The 23578-nt window shown below is 54.2% G+C and overlaps 1 protein-coding gene across 8 annotated transcripts in view; it reads left to right on the top strand.

The window, feature by feature from the left end:
* The window catches only part of PAQR5 (progestin and adipoQ receptor family member 5), a 78482-nt gene that overhangs the window by 4957 nt on the left and 49947 nt on the right, over positions 1–23578 (top strand). For 3 of the 8 annotated variants that reach the window (XM_019441633.2, XM_019441629.2, XM_053888909.1), the window contains exon 1: positions 11072–11203. The exons of the other annotated variants lie outside the window; for them this stretch is intronic. The gene's annotated coding sequence lies outside the window, so the exon portion shown is untranslated. Of the gene's footprint in view, positions 1–11071; positions 11204–23578 lie in introns of those variants that run through there. 8 annotated transcript variants of the gene reach the window in all.

Below are 23578 nucleotides of genomic sequence, written 5' to 3'. Positions count from 1 at the left end.
GGGTGGAGGGCAGAGACGGTGCATGCCTCAGTCTCCTCATTTGTAACACGGGGACAGTAGAGTCTGCGTGGTTTTATGAGTGAGCGGTCCAGAGGGCTCTGTAAGCTTCCAAGCAAACTGTAAGAGATGATGGTGATTTCCTCCTGTGTATGTGTGTTAGCCTGAGCTCCCCACGTGGCCTGTGAATACGTCTGGGAAGCGATCACACATCTTTGGTCTCCCTCAGAGAGCTGGTCTTATCCTGAGCATACAGTAGGTTCACAGGAAGTAGCCACCGATCAAAAACAGTCTCTACAGGAAGAGAAGGTGCTAAAATTGGATTTTTTTTAATCCTTCCCCCCCATCCTTATGTAAGCAGAGAGAACATTCTACCATACAGGGGAGGCTGCAGGAGGAGGGACTGGAGGGGTCTGAGAGCCCCTAGAGGAGGAGGTGGTCAGTGTCTGGCTCATTCTAGGCCACGGTCAAGTGGGGAAGCATGGCAGGGGGTGTAGGCCTTTCCCTGGCAGGGCCCTGAAGACTTTTGAGGCCCTGCCAGGAGCCCTATAGCCCTGGACTCCTCAGCCGGCCCAGGTGTCCCCTTTGCCCTCAGGACAGGCCCGCACAGCCAGAGTTGATCAGTTCTCTTCCCTGGAGGAGGCCTCTGCCAGTTCCTGGGTCTTAACCAGAACCCAGTAGGGGAAGAGGTTGAGACCCGGAGTTTCTCAGCTGGAATGGCGTTAGAGGCCGTATCCCTTCTACCCACTCTGTGCTGTATTTTCCATATCAGCGAACATCCTGTCTCGTTTCCTTTTCTATCTCGTTTATCATCTGTCTTCCCGGTTAGAATATCAGGGCCGTGAAGGCAGGGCTTTCTGTCGGTTTTAGTCACGGCTCTGCCGCTGGGGATCGGCGCCGTGGCTTGTGTGTAATGGGTGCTTAGTTAAATATGTGTTGAATAAATGAACACATTCAGCCCACCCCTCCTCTCCTCACGGGGAGACTGAGGCCCAGAGTGACCTGTTGGAGGCAGAGCTGGAGTTCTTCTTGATGGAACTCAAGTTCATTCAAAGCTGGGTCTCTGTTCCCTGCACCTGGGTGCTCGCGGTGCTTGAGAGCTGCCTTGGCAAGAACCTTCAGGTCACCCAGAGAGGCAGCTCCCAGGCAGAACGCATGGCCACCCCGCGAACTGAGAGAGCCAGGGAGGAGTGCTCCCCTTTAGACTCCCATCCCCCAAAGAAAACTCCCAGTGCTGCTCTCCAGAGGTGGGAAGTTCCTCAGTTAGTGGTGAAAACAGTGGCCTTTCCAGGCACTTTTAAAATTCCCCGGGACACTGGAGAACCAAGGAGGAGGACCAGAGCCAGGTCCCCAGGCAGCCCTGGGGGGAAGAATGGAGCTTCAGATCATGGGCCAAGGTTAACAAACCAGTCTGAGAAGGTGTGACCAGATGTGTGGGCTGGGAAGAGTGAGGACATTATTCTGCCCAAGGCCCTGGGGAAGGCTTGGGGCTCTGAGACCTCACTTAGGAATCTGATCAGAGTGGTTTCCTTGGAGGACCCAAGAACTACCCCAGTGCAGGGACAAGCAGGATGGAGAAGCTCGAGGGTGGGGGTGGAGTGGAGGTCCAAGAATTATCTAGAGTAGAAGCCGGAACTTTCTATGCAATAGAAAATATGGAACACACCTACACACACACACACACCAAGCGGCTTCGGCCCCGCCCCATCGTTCTTTCAGCTGCCATCTTCAGCAAAGGAATTTTATCTGTGTCTCAAGGCAAAACTCTGGGCCCCTGTGGAGTCAATTGGAGGAGAAGAGATGGGACAAAGATGACTTCTGGAGGAAGCTAGTAGGGCCATAGGTGGGAGGTGAGGTCCCTGGAGGCATTTCCTCTTCACACTCACAGGAAATATGGCTCCTGCCTTCTTCCCCGATGGCTTGGAGGGGTGATCGTTGCATTTTAATACCAGTCATAAGCATTCAGTAATTGTTAGCTGTTTGCCAGGCCGTGTTCTAACCTCTCTGCACGAATCGGTTAATCTTTACACTAACTCCGTGACGTTGAAACCCGGGTCGTCTGCATTTGACAGATGTGGAGACCGAGGCCCAGAGCGGTGGTGTAACTTTGCCCAAGATAACACTTGGGCAGAGGGAGAGGGGGGCCAGAGGTACCCTGGACGGCCGTAGCCTTTCGGCCGTGCTGCCTCTGTACGACCCAGCAGGCCACACAGATGGGACAGAGAGCCTGGACGCGAGGGTGGCCAGCACCCGCCTTGGGGAGCTTTGGCTGTTTCCCCCGAGCCCTGCTCTTGACCCCCAGATCCTTTTCCGTTCTCATTGTGGTTTGCCAGATGCAGAGCGGGAATGCCCCTATGCCTTGGTGTTGGGGGAGACACCCAGAAGTTGTGCCTCTAGGAATGTACGTGTTTACGAGTTTATCAGCTGTTTGGAAAAAATTGGGGAGGAAGGGGACCGGGAGATGGGGGGGGGGGCGGACAAAGAAAATGCTTTGCCTGAAGAAGTGAATCCATAATGGTGACTCCTCCTGTGTCCCGGGCCACTGTGGTCCCCCCCTCCTTGCTCCCCAACTGCTCCCTACGGGCTCCCTTCCCCTGGAGCAGGCGAGACCCTGACCCGAGACATAGCTTATGCATTCCTGACCCCTGGCCTTCTCTTTATCGCCCCCATCACTACCAGTTCGGTGGCTTCCAGCAACAGTGAATGGAAAAGTTCGCCTATTGTGACATAGCATGAGTCAGCCCTTCTTCAACGATGGGGTTGCACAGTCAGCTCTGAGGCCTTGGCCTGCACCCCGGTACCTGGAGACCTGGGGCTGGTTGCTTGGGGAAAAGGACAGGGTGACTCTAGACATTATTTTGAAATTATGCAGGTGGCAGCGAGGGGCCAACAGGTGCAAGAGACACAGCCGTTTTTAGTGTCTGGGAGAAAAGGCAGCGTGTCCCAGAGCAGTGACCCAAGCTGTAACTCCTGCCCTTGCCGTGTCCTCTAAGGCAGGGTTTGTTTCACAGGATTGGCCTCACTTGTGGCCCTGACCACCCCCAGCGTGCTCTGCGGGGTGTGAGTGGTGAATTTTGCCTAGGCCTCAAGCCCGCGTTTTGCCTGAGCACACCATCGCCCATGAGACGTTTTTTCCCCTTCAGTTATTCGGGAGCCCCCTGGCCAGGCTGACCGCGGTAGAAGTGATTGGGAGCCTGTCAAAGGCCCAGAGCCCAGCCACCCTGGGCTTCTAGGTCGCGTGGTCCTAAATCGGGCCACTCTGCCAGCCCACTACCAATCTTTGAGTTGGTCACTGCACTCTTGGGAGCTCAAGGCTGCTGTGGCTGGTGGGGAACCATGGGTGCTAATTCTGATACTATATCACGGTGTGACTTTGGCCCTGTCCCTTCCTGGGTGGGCCTCATCGGTAAAAAACAGCTTGGCTTAGATCAGGGTTTCTCACCTCAGCGCTAGTGATGTCTGGGAGCAGGACAGGTCTTTGTTGTGGGGGTGGGGGCCGCCCTGTGTGTCGCGGGATGCTTAGCAGCAACCTTGGCTTCTACCCCTCGGATGCCAGGTGCCGGGGCCACCTGTCACTTCCTTCTTGGCAACCAACGATGTCTCCAGATGTTGCTAAATGTCCCGGAGGCAAAATCCTCTCCGGTGGAGAACCCCAGGGGGTCTCTGGTTGAAGACACCTTGATGACTAGGGACACATTTCTCTTTTCCAGCCCCTATTTTATAAATATGGACAGTGCATGAACGGGGGGCCTGGGGATGGGGGCTCCAAGGGCTTGTAGGGTGCGACGTGAGCTATGAGGAAAAGGGAGGCTCTGGGCCACTGCCTCTTGCTGAGCCCCAAGGCCAAGTTCACTCTGCCTTCCAGACCTTGGCTTACATAAGAAGGTGATGGGAGGGGGCAGGCCTGTGGTCCCCATGAGCACTAAGGTCGGAAGCCCTCCAGCCAGTGACTAATAGTCTCTGTGTGCCCTAAGGGTTCAGCTTCTGGTCCACAGTCCCCTGTCCCCTCTCTGGCTGCCTGCCCCTGAGAGGACACAGGAAGTGAATCAGCCCAGCCAGTGGGCAGCCGGGGGTGGGGGTGGGGGGCAGGGATGCAACCCAGTGGTGTCAGACACAAGGGCCACACACGCCTGCACTGACCCAGCCCTGGCTTTATTTTGTTTATTCCTCCCAAGTTAGCTGTTTATTAACTTTGTCCACAGAAGCCCCTTCTGACCTCATTGCCTGATGGAAGGGCGAAAATGTGTCTCCTCCAGGGGTGGAAGGGGTTTGTCAGTGAATCCTGGAAGTAAGTCATTGTTCTGGGTACAGCAGGCTGTGAGATTTGGGAAAGCATTAACCCAGATGATTCGTTTGGGTTATTCATTCTTTTCCTTTAATTTTTTTTACTGAGGTGTAACTGATGTTTAACATGTTGATTTCAGGTTTACAACATAATGATTTGATATTAGCACACACTGCGAGGGGATCACCATCTGTCCCCATACAAAGTTGACTTAAAATATTTTTTTTCCTTAATGTTTAATATTTTCGAGAGAGAGAGAGAGAGGAGACACAGAATCCGAAGCGGGCTCCAGGCTCCGAGCTGTCGGCACAGAGCCCGACACGGGGCTCGAACTCACAAACCGCGATGCCCCCAAGGTTGACTTTTATGAGCTGCTCTTGACAGCTTTCAAGTGTGCACAACAATGTTATTACTATTTTTATTTAACAGCTTATTTAGTTTGAGAGAGAGAAAGGGAGTGAGAGTGGGGGGGAGGGGTGGAGAGAGAGAGAGGGAAAGAGAGAATCCCAGTCTCCCGCTGTCAGCAGGGAGCCGGACATGGGGCTTAACCTCAGGAACCCCCACCATCGGTCCGAGAGGACAAAGATTCAGTACTTAATTGCGGAGCCACAGGTGTGCCCTATAAACTCTGTACCCACTGAATATTAACTGAAAGTCTAAACCCGTTAAACACTGGGGCACCTGGGTGGCTCAGTCGGTTGAGCGGCCGACTTCGGCTCAGGTCACGATCTCGCGGTCCGTGAGTTCGAGCCCCGCATCGGGCTCTGTGCTGACAGCTCAGAGCCTGGGGCCTGTTTCGGATTCTGTGTCTCCCTCCCTCTGACCCTCCCCCGTTCATGCTCTGTCTCTCTCTGTCTCAAATATAAAAAAATAAACATTTAAAAAAAAAAAAAAAAGATAAACCCGTTAAACACTAACTCCCCGTCCCCGCCATCCCGCAGCCCCTGGTTGCCACTGTTCTTTCTGCCTCTGTGAATCGGACCGTTCTAGGTCCCACGTGTAAGCAGGATCACACGCCATGTGAGCCCCCCATCTGGGCTCTTCACTTAGCATCATGTTTTAAAGTTCATTAGGTGCATCAGAATTTCCTTCCCTATAAAGGCCAAATAGCAGGGCGCCTGGGTGGCTCAGTAGGTTAAGCGCCAGACTTCGGCTCTGGTCGCGATCCCACGGTTCGCGGGTTCGAGCCCCACGTCGGGCTCTGTGCTGACAGCTCAGAGCCCGGAACCTGTTTCAGCTTCTGTGTCTCCCTCTCTCTCTGCCCCTCCCCTGTTCGTGCTCTGTCTCTCTCCCTCTCTCCCTCTCTCTCTCTCAAAACTAAGTAAACATTAAAGATAATTAAAAAAAATAAAGGCTGAATAGCATTCCACCGTTAAGTATATACCACATTTTCTTCCTCCATTCACCTGTTGGTGGACATTTGGGTTGCTGCTGCCTTTTGGCCATTGCCAGTAGTATAGCCATGAACGTGGGTGTGCAGATAATCCGTTTGGGTCCCCGCTCCCAGTTCTTCTGTATATATTCGCAGCAGCAGAATTGCCGGGTCAGATGGAAATTCTGCGGTTAACCTTTTGAGGCGTCGCCGTACTGGTGAGGAAGAGGTCAGAAGTGGATGTTAACGGTGAACACGGGATATCCAAGCATCCAGGTAGAGGAGAGGCGGGGGAGCGCAGGGCAGGGGAAGGAAGGGCCGACCCGTGCCGTGAAGCACAGTGGTGCGTGTGCTTGCTGAAGCCGGGTGTGGCTGGCGAGGGAGCCGTGGAGAGGGTCGTGGACCGCGAAAGGTAGGTGGACCAGGCTGGCGAACTTGGGCTCCTGGCTACGGGCCGTAAGAGGCGCTGAAGGGGGTTTTAATCGGGAAGTGATACCAGCCAGAAGGATGTCCGTGCGGGTCGTGTCACGGCGGACTGGGAGGGAAAGACGCTTAAGGCGAGGGCCAGGTGCGTCAAAACTGGGTACCGCTGAAGCCGGGTGGCCGGTGTGCATGGAGGGAGCAGGTCTAAGGGTGGACCTGCTTCGGCGGCTGGGTGAACTGAGGTGCCCGCTCCTGCCTGGGTCAGCTGATGGGGGAGTGGCCTGTTTGCCAAGATGACCAAGGGGCAAGCTGGGGCCCGATGGTCTGGAAGGGTCTCTTAGGACCCCTGGGGTGGGGACGAGGGTCGGAGTGGGGTGCAGAGCGGTGGGACCACACGGAAGGGGCGACCTTGGGGTGGCACAGAGGGCCCAGAAGAGCTGGAGGCCAGGACGCCACCCCTGCCTGGTCCGGGTCCGCCCCACCCTGAGCGCGTCATACCAATCCACACCACCAGTCTCTGCGCTTGGGGCTGGGTCCTGGGGGTGGGGGATAGATAAATGTGAGCCGGTTACGTATCACATACCGTGAGCCGGTAAGTGTAATTCACTTATGCATCCTCCAAAGCTTAGGAAATGGAACTCGGCCAATATCGTTGCACAGTTACGCATGGAATCACATTCGGGGTGGGCGATCCCCGGTGGAAGTAGAGCGTGTACTGAAAGGGTGTCACGGGTCCATGATTTAGTCCAGGTCAGGGTCTCTCACCTCAGAGCTACTGCCATTCTGGGCCAGGTCATCCCGCGTCGTGGGGGGCTGTCTCGTGCCTTGTGGGACGTTCAGGAGCATCCCTGGCCTCTGCCCATTGGGTGCCAGTAGCCACACACACTCCCGGCCCATTTGTGACACCCAAAAATGTCTCCCAGACACTGCCCGATGTCCCCTGGTGGGACAGAAATCACCTTCAGTTGACATCCGTCGGTCCGGAGGCCGGGAGACGCTTCTTGCAGGAATGATGTTAATCCACCCTCTAGAAGATATGTAAGAATTAATCAAGATGAAACAGACGTGGGGAGCGGGGGAGAGTACTCCGGGCTTAGGTGACAGTGTGTGCTCAGGCCCTGACGTGGGGAAGACCGTGAAGGGAGACCAACCAGCGGAGGCATGGTGGAGGTGGGGAGAGGGGCCAGACCCTTGGGGTGCTTGGGAGGGAGCACAGGCCAGGGAGCCTCCCGGACGCACGGGATGGAACTGTTGGAGGCTGGCGAGTGACGTTTGGGCATTTTGGGTTGGAGCCCCCTGGGAGGCTTCCAGGTGGGGCCCTGAGCTCAGAAAAGAGGTCTGGCCAGAGGTACACGTCTGGGAGTTACATGCATACCCATGATGAGTGAAGCCCTGGGGTGGACGAGGCAGCCCAGGGAGAGCGAACGGACCTGGAAGCGAGCTCCACCATGTAGAGACTGGGGAGGAGCTCCCAGAGAGGGAGCAGAAAAAAAACCGTGGTGCCCGGTGCGGGGGAGAGTCGGGGAGGAGGGCGAGGCCGCTGTGAGGTCGGTGGGGCCGGAGTGGCCACTGGAGTTGGAGACCAGAAATCAAGGAGCCCGGTGCCCTGGGGCAGGTCTGGCCGAGGCAGCGGGGCAGGAGGGAACAGAGGCAGCCGGCGTGTCTGGAGAAACAGAGGTACAGACACCTCTGTGGAGGTGAGAGGAAGCCAGAAAGGGAGGCGGGTCAGGGAAGGTTTTGTTCTGTTTATTTCATCCGCTTGTTGCCCACCCTTCCCCCGCCCCGCCTTTTTTTCTTAGAAAGTAAACGTAGGTGGTGCCGAAAAAATTGTAAATTGCAGAGACTTCCCGTGAAAAGTCTCTGTCTCCCGTCTCCCTTGGCCTCCTAGCGCACTCCCCTTCCTGGAAGCAGCTTCACCAGCTTCCTACGTACCCTTCCAGAGACGGTTCTGGGACGAATCAGTAAAAACGTGTATCGATTCATTCTCCCCCAAAGGGTGGCCCACGGGTGCCCTTCATTTGTTGTTTCCCCACTTAGCTCTCTTGGGATGCTTCCAGATTGGTCCCTCGAGTGTTCAAGGCTGTAGAATGTGCCACTGCATGGATGTCGCACATTTATTTGATGAATCTCCTGGTTTTGGGGTGTCACAAACAACGTCCCACTGAATTGCCTTGTCATCTAGTCATTTTGCAGTGTAGGCGGTTCATGTGGGATAAAGCCTCAGGAGAGGAATTGAAGGGCCGGAAGGGTGTGTGTTTGGATTTTGAAAGATATCAGCAGACCGCTCTCCATAAAAGTTTAGAAAGATACACTCCAGCGGTGGATGAGGGTGCTCTGGTCCCATGCCCTCTTACGTGAAGTGTTACCAAACTTGCTGACATTTGCCAACCTGGAAGGTAAAAATAGTTTCTCAATAGAGTTTTAATTTGCAATTCTTGGCTGTGTTCACCGACCTGAGAGCCACTTGTGTTTTCTTTACCATGAACTGTCTTTTCGTATATTTTGCCTCCTTTCTCTCAGGTGGTTGGTCTTTTTCTTATTGAATTGGAGGCGATCTTTGTATATGAAGGAAACTAGTGTTTTGTCTAGAAGATCAATTACAAGTGTTTCCCCCACAGTTGATCAAGAAGTTTTTGGCTGTCGCTGCTTTTTATTTTATTTATGTTTTTAACAATTATGAATGCCGAGGGAGAGAGTCAACTGAGTGGCGGGTCCCTGGTGGGGAGGTCCCTGAGGAAGCATTGGGGTGAGTTCCCGGGTGTGAAACTCCTCTCTGTTGTGTAACAGGCAGAGGGAGGGAGGAGTCTGCAGTTAGTCCAGGGATGGGGTTGTGTTGACGAGGAATCAGAAAGCTAGCGGGGCAGGAGAGTGATGGTGTTAGCCAGAGAGCAGTTGATTAAAAAACACTGGAAACTCAGCTAGATGCCCGGAGGCAAGTGGATGCATCATGTGCTTTCTTAGACTAACGGTCCCAGTTGTTTATATCTTGCCTGTGATCTGGAGTCTTCCTTATCTCACTCTTACACGCCACATAACGTCCCCTGCCCTGAACCACCCGGGGCCAGGGACCAGACAACTGGGGACAGCCCCTGTGCCCCAGAGCCCGCCTGAGCTGTTCAAACTAGCCAACCCTAAGCTAGTCATCCTGCCCTGCCTTGCCTTCCCCATGGAAACCCTAATAAAGGCAGTGGCCTGTGTCTTCCCCTCATTCCTTTCTGCCCCCTGACCAACACGGGTGCTTTTCCATGTGGCCCTGGGAGGTGTAACACGCTCCCTCTCGGGAAATGTAAGTAATAAAAATCTTCTTTCAAGGGCATTAGCTTCTCCGCGTGTCCCTTGGTCACTTCCATACGTTAAAACCCTATGCGTTCAGTTGAGACAACAGTGGCCCTGGACAGGGACAGAGTATGAGGGTTTGTCGACTGCCGGTCCCAGTGAGGCTCCAAAACTGTCACAGTGTGGGTGGTTAAATAAGCAGGCTGTCCGGGGGGAGGGGGAGGCTTCCTGGAGGAAGTGGCCTGGAGATGAGGAGAGGCCTCTGCGGTGGGGATGGCAGGGGTACAGATTAGGAGGCACAGGGCCGTGGAGGTGGAGGAGGGTGGGCAGAGGTCCAAAGTGAGGCTGAAGAAGATAGGAGAGGGGGGCAGGTCTAAGGGGGAGAAGAGGTACGTGATAGGGTCCAAGATGCAGGGTGGGTCCTGGGGATACTTGTTGAAAGTGGGTTTTTTTTTTAAATTCCCAAGACTACTTTGACTTTGTGTGAGCTCCCTGTGGGGGCTCAGGGTGGGGCTGCTTCTGATGGTGAGTCTAAACAGTGACAGGTGGTCTAACCCCACATTAGGACCAACCCAACTCCCAGGAAGACAGCGGCCTCCCTGCACCTTACCCCCTTTTTTTTTTTTAACGTTTATTTATTTTTAAGAGACAGAGAGACAGAGTGTAAGCAGGGGAGGGGCAGAGAGAGAGAGAGGGAGACACAGAATCCGCAGCAGGCTCCAGGCTCCGAGCTGTCAGCACAGAGCCCGACTCGGGGCTCGAACTCACGAACCGTGAGATCGTGACCTGAGCCGAAGTCGGACGCCCAACCGACTGAGCCAGCCAGGCGCCCCCTTACCTTTTTGATGGCACGTTAACACCACCCATCCATGGATGAATTCACCTCCCCGCCTTCACTCCCCCAGCTTGCAACCACCAGCCCCACACGGGCACCCTGCTCCCACCCTTCAGCTGCTTACACAGCGGCCCTGTTTCCCCTCCTGTCTCAAGAGAGCCTCCACCAGCGTGGTGTTTTCTGTCTCCCCCGTGAACACCCCCCTCCTCTCTTCCAGAGCCTCCCTCGGGCTCAGATGCCAGCAGGTTTTGAGCTGCAGAGTGGCATCTGAATTGGGAGAAGCATTCTTAAAGACCAAATAGCCTTCGAACCATGGCGAGTGGGGTGTTAATGGCGGAACGTTTGGCGATGACATTGCTGTGCTGGAGCTGGGGGGGCCCTCGCCGATCCACGCTGCGGCACACCACGCGGAGTCTTTTCGGGGAGGGTGGCGGGGGGCGGGGGGGTTGTCTGTTCCGATCACGTGGGCCTAGGTCCCGGGCCTGTGCGCTCTGGGTGAGCGAGTCTGGAGTTCACACACAAACACACGCACACAGCCGGCGATTACTCATGCTACCTTGCGATTTCTTTATTGTCGCCCAGGGAATTATTTACCTTTTTGAGAGTGGAATTTGTGGGGAAATAATGTCGTATTCACCGAGTGCTTATCTAGCTCTTATGAACTCTGAACTGGGCCGTGTGCCGTGGGTCTTAGAATGCTGCCGTGTTTGCTTTGCCTCCCCAGAAACGACACCGTGTAATGATTCACCAACATGCTGTGCAGGCCCAGCCACCAGCGCCAGCGCGGAGGATAAAGGGAAGCCAGCTGGGCTGTGGTTGGCAGAGCAGACTTCTTGAAAGAGGAAGAGCTCAAGCAGACAGTGGGTGTGGAAAAGGTGTGGAGAGGAAAGGAGGGGAAAGGAGGTCTGGGGAGGAGGCCCCTGGTTCTCGCAGTCCGCGGGCCAGCTGTCCATGGGGGAGGTCGAGGGGCAGGAGGATGGCAGGAGGATGGTGATGGCTTCCCTGGGGGCAACAGGTGAGCCGCTGGGATGGGAGGGGACGGGAGGCAGCAGAGTCCCCACGGGCTCTGTCAACAGCGGTGGGGGCGGTGCTGGGTCCCCGCTGCTTGCAGGGGAGCGAGCCCTGGGGCGCCCTCAAGCTAGATGGGCGGGGATGGGCTCAGTGACCTTGCCCTTCCGTGAGGCTGAAGTGTCCTTGGGATGCCCCCAGGGCAGGGAGCAAGTGTGTCCCCAGATCGGGGCTCCCTGATGCCTTGTGGCGGGGGGGGGGGGGGGGGGGGGGAGATCCTTTTGAAAGTAGGGGTGGGGAGCTGCAGCTGAAATGTGGGATGTTAGTAGTTCGTTTCTCGGATGTTTTGGGGACACATCCTCTCTAGAACCTGACCGATGGTTTACAAACCAAAAAAAAAATGGCAGTGATAAAAAAAAAAAAAGAAAAGAAAAAAGGAAATTGTGTGAAGGAGGATGAAACATTTGGCTTAACCATGAAGCTGGGGAGAGGATGTGGGAGGGAGAAAGTGAGAGCCCTGCTGCCCTCCCCCCTCCTCCCTCCTCCCTCCTCCCTGCAGTCAGGCTTGGCTTAATCCCTGTCCTCCTGGACAAGTTCCCTGAGTCCAGCTGATGCTTGAGCATTGGAATGTTGCTCAGCAAGCCTGGGGGCTTCGGGACTTACCCTAGGACCACCGTGCTGTGTGATCCTGGGTAAGCGGCCGACGTCTCTGGGTCCGGGTTTCACACCGGGCATCTCTTCTAGAGAAATTTTGCCCTTTGGATGCCTTTGCTTGCCGTCCTCAGGGTTTTCTTAAGACTCTGAAAAGAGCAGAAGAGGGGTCTGAGGAAGTGAATTCCCCAGGGCGGCGGGTGGGGGGAGCAGCGGGGACGGGTTGGGGGGGCTCTTGGGCCAGGCTGGGCCAGATGGGCCTCCACCCCGCCTGCCTGGGTGTGCTGTGTGGGAACACCCACGCTTCATTGTCCCAAGGCCTCAGATTTGACTTTCAAAGGAAAAGCACCCCTCCTGATAAGGTGGGCCTCGTTCCATTACAGCCGGCTTTGTTTGGGCTCCAGGGCGTGAGGAGGACAGGCCTCTGTGGGTGACATTGTCCCTGCAGCGGGTGAGCAAAAGCGCTTTGTGCCTTCAGCACCGCAAACCAGGCACCTGCTGCTGCAGGCAGGTAGGCTGCCTCCCGTTTTCTCATGCTGGGATGAGGAAACTGAGGCACAGGCAGGACACGCGGCGTGTGCAGGGTCCCTTGGGCCTCCCAGGGACAGCTCAGTCAGACGTGCACCAGGTGTTTGGACTCCTTGCCCTTGTCGTCTTCCCGAAAACCGTTTAAGATGGGCCCTAACGCGCGCGGGTTCTCTGCCCTGATTTCTCCCCCATGAACGCCAGCTGCTGCCCGGTGCCCGTGGAAGCGGACTCACTTGCTCCGGGAGGAGGATCTGGGCCTCTGTGTGGAAAGTGAGGGGACGGAAATTTCCTCCCATAATCTCAGCTAATCCCGGTGCCACCTCCCCCTCTCCCCGGTGTCCTGGAATGTACCTGCGGCCCTTCCTTCAAAGTCCAAACAAATGAATCTGTAATGGTGAAATTCACAGTGTTGAGGCGACCACTTTTCTACCTCCTCACACAGATGCAGCCCAGTGTGACATCCCTGGGCCAAGAAGCAAGAGAGACCTTTTGACGGGGCTTGCTGCTTCACGGTGCTCTGTGGGACGCCGTGGGGACATGTGCAGGGGAGACGTGTCTGAAGCACGAAAATGATCGTTTTCTTCTCACTGTTCACGTAGAGGCCTGGTGTCCCCCCCCCACCGCACTCCCCCCGGGGAAAGCGAATCATTTTCAACACCAACCAGTGGCTGCAGGGGCTTTTGGGAGCAGGGAGGGATGGCCGGGGTCAGGGACAGACGCAGCCAGAATCCCCCCCTTCCCACCGTCATCAGCTCGCCGGTTCCTCGCTGCAGACTCTAGTGGCCCAGTTGGGTTCTGGGCAGACCTGAGGGCAGGGGTGCAGGCCAGCTGGGGCCTCAGAGGCGGTCCAGCAGCAGAAGTCCAGAGAAGGTGGGGGGTTGCCGTTTCCACCGTCCCGAGCGCTGACTGCACGGTTGTGGGGGCTGATCTGGAAGGACCTCTTATTCCCATTTTCAGGGGCTTTTGACGAATGCATTTTGCCTCGGCCCTTGAAAAAAGCCTGTGCTTAACAATGCTAGAATAAGGACCTGTGGCACAGGTCAGCCCGTGGGGCTCTGAATCCACCGTATTCAAATATTGTGAAATGTATTGGCTAGGATGTGGGGTTAGCAGGAAAAATAACGTTCCAGTGAGGAGGAAGGAAGGTCAGCTTTGCAATCTCCCTTGTAGCCCACGGCAGGCCGGGGGAGCAACGTCCTCTGTCGGGTCGGCATAAATTCGGGGGCACCACTGAACCCCTGCTGTGCACCAAGCCCGAACCAGGCCGGAGAGGTAGTCACTCTGGGGGTTGTGAAAGTGCCCCCGCCCCCAGGAGCATAGGGTCAAAGCCCAGTGGAGCATACACTGCCCATAAGGGCTTGGAATAGACCGAGGGACTTCGAATCAACATCATCCCCATTTTACAGAGGAGGAGAGTGAGGCCCGGAGAGGCTCCGGGGCTCAAAGCCACGTGCGTCTGACTCCCACATCACCGATGGGAACGACTGCGTGTGACCGAGGCTCCTGCCTATCTGAGCTCCTCAGTGGCTATGGGGCCACGTAGAAGCCATACCCTTTCCTGGCTGGGCCCTCTGTCCTCTGACCCTCAGCGTCGTCTGGTCTCAGCTGAGGGTTTGGGCACGCGCCAGCCACCTCCCCATCGCCCTGCCCAGTCCCTGCGACGCTCTTCCTTCTGCCAGGTCACACTTCCCTGTCTCCTTGCTGCCCCTGACCATTTGCCTGGCACCCGGGGGCTGTGTTCCCTGGGTAGTGCTGGGTAGCACTCCCTCCTGGACTGCTGTCCCCGGAGCACCCGTGCAGCAGGACTGGCAGAGGAGGCCCAGGGCAGATGGGAGGTGAGGGGCTGGCGTCTGAGGGGCTCAGGTGGATGCTGAAGGGGAGATAGAATTTTCCAGGCCATCTGCCTGCGGAGGGAGCCGTGCGCACAGAGAGGCGTGGCGGGGTGGTCAGATGACGATTCGAGTGTGGATGTGTGGCCTTCGAGGTAGCTGTGAATCCCCAGGGGGGTGTATCCGGAAGGCGGGTGGCCCCTCAGAGAAGTCTGTCTCCTTCCTTCCTATCGATCCCTCAAAATATTATGAAACGTGTCCTCAGAAAGAAGGGGTCTCTTCGAGGGCAGCCGTAATTTCTCCTACTCTGCCCAGCAGGGGCTGAGTCATGGGCACCTGCTCACTGAGCACGCACTTTCCACCAGCACACTTTCCACCTTCTCCTGCGGACACTGGTCCCCAGCTCCCCGTACTTCTGCTCACTTTGGGCTCTGAGTGTTTTGTCTCCCGACTGGATCTAGGCCACGTGGAGGTGGGCAGTTGTCCCAGGATGGGGCCATGCCTGGGAGTCGGCACTGGAGCTTAATACCCCGGCGGGTCTCCGGGCTGCCCCCCCCCCCCCCCCCCCCGAGGATTCTGACTCCAAAAGCCCGAGATGGGCTCAGCCTAGTCTGTTCTGTGTTTCCAGCAACAACCCCTGGGTTATTTGGATGCACGGCTGAGTTTGGGACTTAATGTGAAAGAGGTTTGCCAGGCCCCTGTCCGGACCCCTGACTTCACCCTCCTCCCCAGGGTAGGTGCCTCAGACCTCATCTGGACACTTCCAAGGTGGGGGGCTCAGTGCCCACGGAGCAGGCCTTCCTCACTGGGGGAGAGTGCCTCTGCGGCTTGAGCCGAAGCCCGCCTCCCAGGAGAACCCCCCTGGGGGTCTTGGTTCTGACCTTAGGGGCTGCATGACCTCCTTCGGTTTTCCACACCTGCTTCCCCAGGATGTGGGAAGGCGCTGCGTGCCCCGTCCTCGCCGGTCTCCCTCCTCTCCTTCCTCCTGTGGTCTGGGCTCCCTTGCAGGCTGACAGCCTTATCTCAGACTTTAAGTTTCTCATCAGGTTAGAGGCTTGGGAGGGTGGTAGAGATCGGATCGTGCGTTCTCCAGCAGCCCCACACTTCCCCGTTGGGGTGAAGGGGTCCCCCAACAGTCAGGGCCTGCATTCACCTTCCGTCAACCTGGCAGGGACTCACCCTTTCCCAGCCCGGGGGGGGAGGAACCTGCCCACGCGCGCACCCCGGATGGAGGCCGTGAGCTGCGAGATATGGACGCCCTGGTGCTCGCTCCGCAGAGCTCAGTGGTAGGTAGGCCAGCTCTGGGTGGGTCAGAATCTCAGCTCTCTCGTCTCTGGCTGTGCCTGTCGTCACCGGGCTTCACCTTCCCAACCTGACTTTTGGAGAGCTTATCCTAACTGAGCTGTGGTGGGCTGGGGGGAAGCAGTATGTTTTAAAGCTTTCTAGGTGGAGGGCCGCCTGGGGGTGGCTTAGTTGGTCAAGGCTCTGACTCTTTTTTTTTTTTTTTTTAATTTTTTTTTTTTTTAAATTTTTTTTTTTAACGTTTATTTATTTTTGAGACAGAGAGAGACAGAGCATGAACGGGGGAGGGTCAGAGAGAGGGAGACACAGAATCTGAAACAGGCTCCAGGCTCCGAGCTGTCAGCACAGAGCCCGACGCGGGGCTCGAACTCACGGACTGCGAGATCGTGACCTGAGCGAAGTTGGAGGCTTAACCGACTGAGCCACCCAGGCGCCCCAAGGCTCTGACTCTTAATCTCACTCAGCTCAGGTCAGGATCTCCGCTCGGTTCATGGGATCGAGCTCCGCGTCAGGCTCTGTGGGCTCTACGCTGATAGCGAGGAGCCTGCTTGAGATTCTCTCCTCCCTCCCTCTGCCCCTTGCCCCCCTCCTCTGTCTCTCTCCCCAAATAAATAAACATTAAAAAAAAAAAGTAAAAACTTTCTAGGTGGTTCTGAGTTGAGGACCACCGGGCTACATGCCCAGCACCCGTAGGTCTAGCTCTGACTACCTGTGGGAAGAGTTTACCCAGGAGTAAAAGAGCCAAGGTCCTCTTGCTCTGTGTGTCCCAGAATATGGAAATGTTTTAATATATTACATGTATCTCACAAAGCTCATAAGAAGGCATTTAAAAATTTAAATCAAATATTCAATAATTAAAAAGGACAAAACTGTATTAACATCTTAGAACATCAAGTAACTGTAAAATTTATAAAGACGGATGTCATAGGTCTAGTCTACGTTGAGAGCTGAACACAGATGAAGCATCCAACACGTTAAAAGCCACACGCTTCAAAAGCACCACATCCAATGGTGAAAAGTTGGAAGTTGCAATATTATCTGATTCCCCCTTTTAAAGCAGAATCTTTAAAAAGCACGCTGGTGGTATCGCTGTGTCTCGAATATGTTTTTCTCTGTAAGATTTTCTAGCAAAAGCTGTTCCTGGCTCTAACCCTAGCCGGGGAATGGTGAGAAGATATATTTGTGAGATATCTCCGAGTATTTTCCGCTGACAAGGCCTTCTGGCTTTTTCTCAGGGCCTGCAGTCGTTTATTCATAAGGAGCCCTTGTTTTTGTTTTTAAAGCATTTCCAGTTTATCCTCCATTTCTTTGGTTTCATCTTGTTCTGATGGAGATTCTGAGGCAACGTTTCTGGTGTCAGTTTCACAACTGTCATGTTGATGTTCCAAATGTTCGGAGAGTCTCCAAATAGAGTAGTAATTATTCTTGCTACAGAGTTTCACATTGTCTCCTGCCAGGCAATGCCCGAGCAGGACTTGAGACCTCTGTCACATCTCAGGGTCTTTTGTCCTTTTTTTTTTTTTTACATTGTGCTTGTCTCCTTTTTAAAACACGTACACAAATCGAGACGTTAAGTATGACGGACTCCCACGACTGGCCTCAACAGTGACCAGCTCATGGCCAATCTTCCTTCACCTCTACCCTTACCCGCCGCCCCCTGCCCCCAGCTGGAGTCTGTCGAAGCCGGTCTAAGACATTATCTCATTTCACCTGTAATCCCTTCACTATACCTCTCGGAAGGAGAAGGGCCCTGTAAGACACCCAGCCGTGGTTCTATTATCGCACCCTAGGAATTGATCGTTTCTCTCCATCATAAAATACCCGGCATTCAGAGTCCCCCAGTTGTCTCATACATTTTTTTTTTTTTTTACAATTGGCTTGAGATTTCAGATGTTAAAAATCCTGAAATAAAAAAATCGGGGAGCAAGCAAAAATAACACCCTTTTGGCACTGACGTACAGGATTTATGAACAGAGCATGGCAACCACCAGGCAGAAGGTTCTACACGGATGGGTCAGACCCTGCCTTTGGGGTTCAGAGGGCAGTGGGCAGCAGAAATCATTTGGTGTTTCAGCAACCAAATTGATGCATTCAATCAGTAGTAATACCGTGCCCAGTCCCGGGCAGGGCATCGTGGACATAGCCGTGAATCAGGCAGACTCGAACCAGGCAGTCTTGACTGAGGGGGGACAGGGTACTGGCATTTCACTGTGAAGCTTGCACGTGGGATGATAGAGACTTTTGCAAGTGATCCTCGAGTTTAGCCTTGAAGAATGGGTAGAATTCCATCAAGAAGAGAAAGTGGGAGAGGAGGTGCCCCACTCCCAGTAAACAGGAAGTGCAAAAGCATGGAGCGTTCAAGGACAGAGAAGAGAGATGGGTGTGATGGGGTGTGGGGCGTGTGGCGAGGCGGGCGGTAGCTGAGGCTGGGGCTGTGGTGGGGGGTGGCTGTGGAGGCCTTGAGGTTATGCTAAGGAGCGGAATCTTCTGGGCCCTTTCAGAGGAGACCCCATGCCTTGGTCTGTAGGAGCATCAAGTTTGGACCATGAGTCAGGAGAGCAGAGCCTTGGAGGAACCACGAAGAGTTATTTGGATTTCCAGGCCCTTCCTGGAGCCCTCCATCCGCTAGACCAGGAGTCCTGCATGCGGTGGTGGGGGCAGGCCTGTGTCCGTCTGGAACTCTGTGGATCTCCAGGGCGGGCACGGGGCCTGGCACACAGAAAGTACTCACTCCGTGTCCGTTGACTGATGACCTCCTCTCGGTGCTCCCAGTGCAGGGCACTCCTGCCTACTTCCACCCTCACCGTGGTCATGACAGAGGGAGCCCCCTTTAGCTTCGCCTGGGGGAAATCTGGTGGCTCTTCCAAAATGGGAAGGCTTTAGGCTTTAGGTGCCCCAGTTACCCTGAATGGGGCACTTCAGGACCAGGGTTGCCCCTGGGTCAGCAGGCAGGACAGGGCACATGGAGGAAGGCTCAGGTACGAGCTTCTTGGCGGGTGTGTGTGGGGAAAGGCTGGTCTTTGCAACCCATGGATTGGCTCACATGGCTAATTTCTCAAGACTCGCCAAGGGCTGGAGGACTAACTCATTCACCTACTTCCTGTTAATAGCGTTGTTGCTTTAATGAAAAAAACAACCACGTAATAATCCACATGCTCATTGTGGGCAAACGCTAGTGTTCTAGAAAAGGAGGAGGAAGAGAGTAACCCAGATACCTAGGGCTCACCACTACCGTCTAGAGGGAACCGCTGTGAACACACTTTGGGGAACATCCTTGCAAACACTTTTCTGTCCATAAATCCAAGCAGTTAACGGTAACACGGTTTTATACGGTTGGTGTTCCAAGATTTATGCTGCCCCATAACCCGGGTTTGGTTTTTTTCTTTTTTCGCATTTAACAGCATGTCGCGACACCGTGTCCTGTCAGTAACCACACAGATCTGTAACATTTTTAATCGCCGCACAGTGCCGGTTTGCATGGGTGTACCATAACTTACCCAGCCAGCTCTGTGTTGCCAGCCATTTGGATGGTTTCCTGTTTTTTCACAATGTGCTAAAGAATATCATTCAGCTTCTTCAGATGTGCGGTAATGGCCTAGCAGTAACTAGCTGGAAGAGCCGGGATCGCTGGAATAAAGGAAAGGTTTGGTTCATTCACCGGGTCCTAAAGCCACGCTGGGAGGTCGCCATGGCAACCCCTCCCCCACTCGCTCGTGGAGTGCCCATGAGCTCCACCTCCAGCCGGGGAGGTGGGTGAGAGCCGAAAAGGAAACAGTCTATTTTTCAAGCAAAATTATACCCCCAGGGCAGAAGGGGCATGAGTGTTCATGCAGAGCCGAGATGGTCTAGGGCGCCGTGGTGATAAGAGCCACTTTTTATTGAGTGCCTGTTATCGGGTAGATACCATGGTTTTTCATCCCTGCAAGAGCCATTGATACTTGTATTATCCTCATTTAGCTGATAAGAAAATTCAAGTGGCAGAGGTTAGGTGATCGCCAAGGGGCACACGGTGAACGATGGAGCCAGGATTTGGAATTGTCCTGCATCCACCGCTCAGGACCATACCAGCCTCTCCCCGGCCACCATCCCTGAGACCCCCAGTCCCGACTCCCCACCACCTGGTGCGTTCATTCCGACGGCATTCAGATGGCGCGCGCTGAGCCTTCTTCTGGGCTCTTCTGCGGGCTCCGTCCTGGGCCCTTCCCACCTGGTACCCCCCACCACCTCCATGCTGAACTGTGGACAGCTCCCCGCATGTGCACTCCGCCTGGGCCCCTGCTGCACCCTCAGTGTATTTACTTAATTGTTTTAATATTTATTTTATTTTGTTTTTTTTGAGAGAGAGAGAGACAGAGTGCAAGAGGGGGAGGAGCAGAGAGAGAGGGAGACAAAGAATCCGAAGCAGGCTCCAGGCTCTGAGCGGTCAGCACAGAGCCCGACGCGGGGCTCGAACTCCCAAACCGAAGTGGGACCGAGCCACCCAGGCGCCCCTGCACCCGCAGTGTAGAGCGGTCTCTGTCCTCCGTGGCGGCGGCGCTCCTGATTCTTCGAGACTTGGCTCAGACCTCGTGTCTTCAGGAAGTCTTTCCTGACTCCCTGGTGTGGCTTCCCTGGGAAGCCGTGTTTCCCAGAAGCATCTGCTGTGTTTGTGTCACTTGTCAGTGCTGATCTCCTGCACTGAGAATGTGAGGTAAGGGATGGGAGGGCCCACCCCCGTTTCCTACGGTAGCCTCGGACCCACCCCCGTTTCCTACGGTAGCCTCGGACATATAGTGGGTGTTCAGTAATGGGTGCTGAATGAATGAGTCAAGGACCGAGCGTCTTCCTGTCCACTCTCCATTTCTGCCCCCTGCCCTGGGCAGCTGTCCCCAGGGAGAACACAGGGATGATTTTAACCCGGCGTCTTGGATGAACACGCTGTCTACCAGCCGCTGCTCCGGGCTGCCCCGCCTCTCACCTGGCTGGTTCCCCCACATTGCCCCGCAGCACTGGCCCCCAGCCTTGGCCCTCCTCCAGACCGGCTCGCCCCTTTCTTTCACAGGTCTTGCCTTGCCCTGCCAGAGAAACCGAGGTACTGGGAGAATCTTCTGGATCACGGCTCCTGCCCTCCCAACTGTGTCAGCTTTGCTTTATCAGTGCCTGACTTTTTCTCGTCCCTTGGGTCTTCTGTCTGTTCTTCTCCCTCGAGGGGACCTTTGAAGGTCACTTCTCTCTGCCTCCTAAATCTATCTGTAGCCTTGATTTCTCCTCCAGGACATGGTCACGTACTTTTAAAACTACAGGGGCGCCTGGGTGGCTCAGTCGGTTAGGCATCTGACTTCAGCTCAGGTCATGGTCTTGCGGTTGGTGAGCTTGAGGCCCATGTCATACTCTGTGCTGACAGCTCAGAGCCTGGAGCCTGCCTCGGATTCTGTGTCTCCCTCCCTCTCTCTCTGCCCCTCCCCTGCTCTCCCTCTCTCCCTCTCAAAAACAAATAAACATTAAAAAAAACTTAAAAATTTTGAAACCGCAAATCTGTGCAAGTCAGACTCAACTTGACTGAAATCTGTCCTGGTCTTACTCCCCTCCTTCATGGGTGGCACGATTTCCCAGCCCTTAGGAGATGCCGCTTTGAGACCCGGGCTCGCTGTGATCAGACACCTGACCTTGATCCCCAGAACCCAAACTGCACATCTCTGGCCAGGCCTGGCAGGGGTGAGACGGCTGCTGTGAGCCTGACAGTGCTTACCTCCATTTACCCAGAGGAAAGGAACAGCCAGTTGTAGCCATGGGTGAACTTGACCTTCAGATTTGCCAACAGAAACTGGAGTCCCGGTTTCTATATGACATCCCTTGATTTTTTTTAATGTTGGCCTATGTTTGTTTTTCTTGATAGACCCGATTCTTTTTTTACAGCAGTTTTAGGTTTTTGGAAAAATTATGTAGGAGGTAGAAAGCGTTCCCGATGCCCCCTTCTGTCCTACCCCTTTCCCCTATTATGAATAGCTTGCGTTGGTGTGGTACATTTGTTACAACTGATGAACCAACACTGATACGTCATTAACTAATGCCCGTAGTTACATCAGGGTTCACTCTGGTACATTCTGTGTGCTTCCGGAAGATATAATGTTGATGTATCCACCATGGCAGGATCATGCCAGTTTTTTTTTTTTTTTTTTCCATGCTTCTTGTTTTTGAAACACTTTGGAAGCCCAGACCCTCTACTTTCCACACTTTCCTCCCGCGACACGCCTCCTGTTCATTTTCTCCTCCCCACCCTGCAGGCAGCTCTTGCCTCTCTGAGCTCTGGAGCTGCCTATCCCTGGACAGGGACAGTGTGCTGTCACACTTCTCTCCTATCAGACGATGAAGTCCTTGAGGCACTCAGAGAAGTCTGAAAGCCTAGAAGCCTGCATCCTCAAGGACAGGCCTTGAGTGCTTTGGAATTGGCTCCGTGCTTGGATGTGTGCTGGGTCCGGGGCTTCCAGGGAACAGGCTTTGGGTGCAGTTGGCAAGTGACAGAGACCTGGGCAAATCTCAAGTTTCAGTGGCTGCAGGGAGGGGAGAGGAGGTGTCTCAGCAAGGAGGAGAGTTGAGGGCAAACTGTCTGGATGCTCGAATCCTTAGTAGGAGCGAGCGGAAGTCTCCGGAGGGAAGGGAAGGAGGCTTGGAGCCATCACGAATGCGATTAGTGGCCTTATGAAAGCGGCCTGAGATGGCTTCCTTGCCCCTCCCCCCGTGTGAGGACACAGCAAGAACTCTGCACCCAGAAGAGGGCCTTCACCATGACCCCCAAATGCTGGCTGGCACCCTGATCTTGGACTTCCGGCCTCCAGAACTGTGGGCGATAAGTGTCTGTGGTTTATAAACCCTCTACTCTGTGGGATTTTGTTAGAGCAGCCTGAATGGGCTAAGCCAAAGTGTGTATATTTGTGATTTATATTTTTCTGGAAGATTTGGAGAAAATAAAATGTTATATTAATACAAACATAGTTAAGTGATTCTCACGTTTTCTTTTATCTATTTAAAAAAGGTTTTTGGTTTTTTTTAACATTTATTTATTTTTGAGAGAGAGGCAGAGCGTGAGCAGGGGAGGGGCAGGGACAGAGGGAGACGCAGAATCCGAAGCAGGCTCCGGGCTCTGAGCTGTCAGCACAGAGTCCGACGTGGGGCTCGAACCCATGAACTGTGAGATCATGACCTGAGAAGAAGGCGGACACCCAACCAACTGAGCCACCCGGGTGCCCCCACACATGTTCTCTTATAGATACTTTTTTCATTGAGGTAAAAGATGCATGACATAAAATTTACCATTTTAACCATTTTTAAGCGTAAAGTTCAGTAACATTATTTATATTCACGGTGTTGTGCACGCATCGTCACTATCCATTTCCAGAACGTTCTCAACATCCCAAACAGAAACTCTGTACCCATTAAACAACAACTTCCCATTTACTTCTCTCTCCAGCTCCTGACAACCTCGATTTTATCTTCTGCCTCTATAAATTTGCCTCTTCTAGGTACCGTGTCTAAGTGGAATCGTATGGTATTGGCCCTTTTTTAATCTAGCTTATTCACTTAGCATAGTGTTTTTCAGGGTTCCTCCACGTGGTGGCATGGGCCAGAATTTTATTCCTTTTTAAGGCTGAGTACTAATCCTGTTGCACGTGTGTGCCACACTGGGTTCGTTCATTTGCTGACGGACGCACGGGTTCCTTCCACCTTTCGGGTATCGTGAATCCTGCTGTCCGGAACAGGGGGGTACAGCTATCTGTTTGGTGCCTGCTTTTAACTCCTTTGGGTATATGCCCAACAGTGGGATTTCTGGATCATCTAGTAATTCTCTGGTTAATTTTCTGAGGAGCCGCCATATTGTTTTCCATAGTGGTTGCCCTGTCTTTCCATTCCCCGCCAGCAATGTGCCCAGGTTCTAGCTTCTCTACATCCTTGTCAACACTCGTTGTTTGTGATCATGGTCACGCTAGTGGTATGAAATGGTATCGTACTGTAGTTTTGATTTACATTTCCCTAAGGACTAGTGATGCCAAACTTTTCATGTGCTTATTGGCCATGTATATGTGTGTGTGTGTGTG

The sequence above is a fragment of the Panthera pardus genome, unplaced genomic scaffold (assembly GCF_024362965.1).
Source record: "Panthera pardus isolate Hobbes unplaced genomic scaffold, ASM2436296v1 HiC_scaffold_24, whole genome shotgun sequence".
Classification (NCBI taxonomy): domain Eukaryota; kingdom Metazoa; phylum Chordata; class Mammalia; order Carnivora; family Felidae; genus Panthera; species Panthera pardus.
This window is presented reverse-complemented; position numbering and strand designations above follow the sequence as displayed.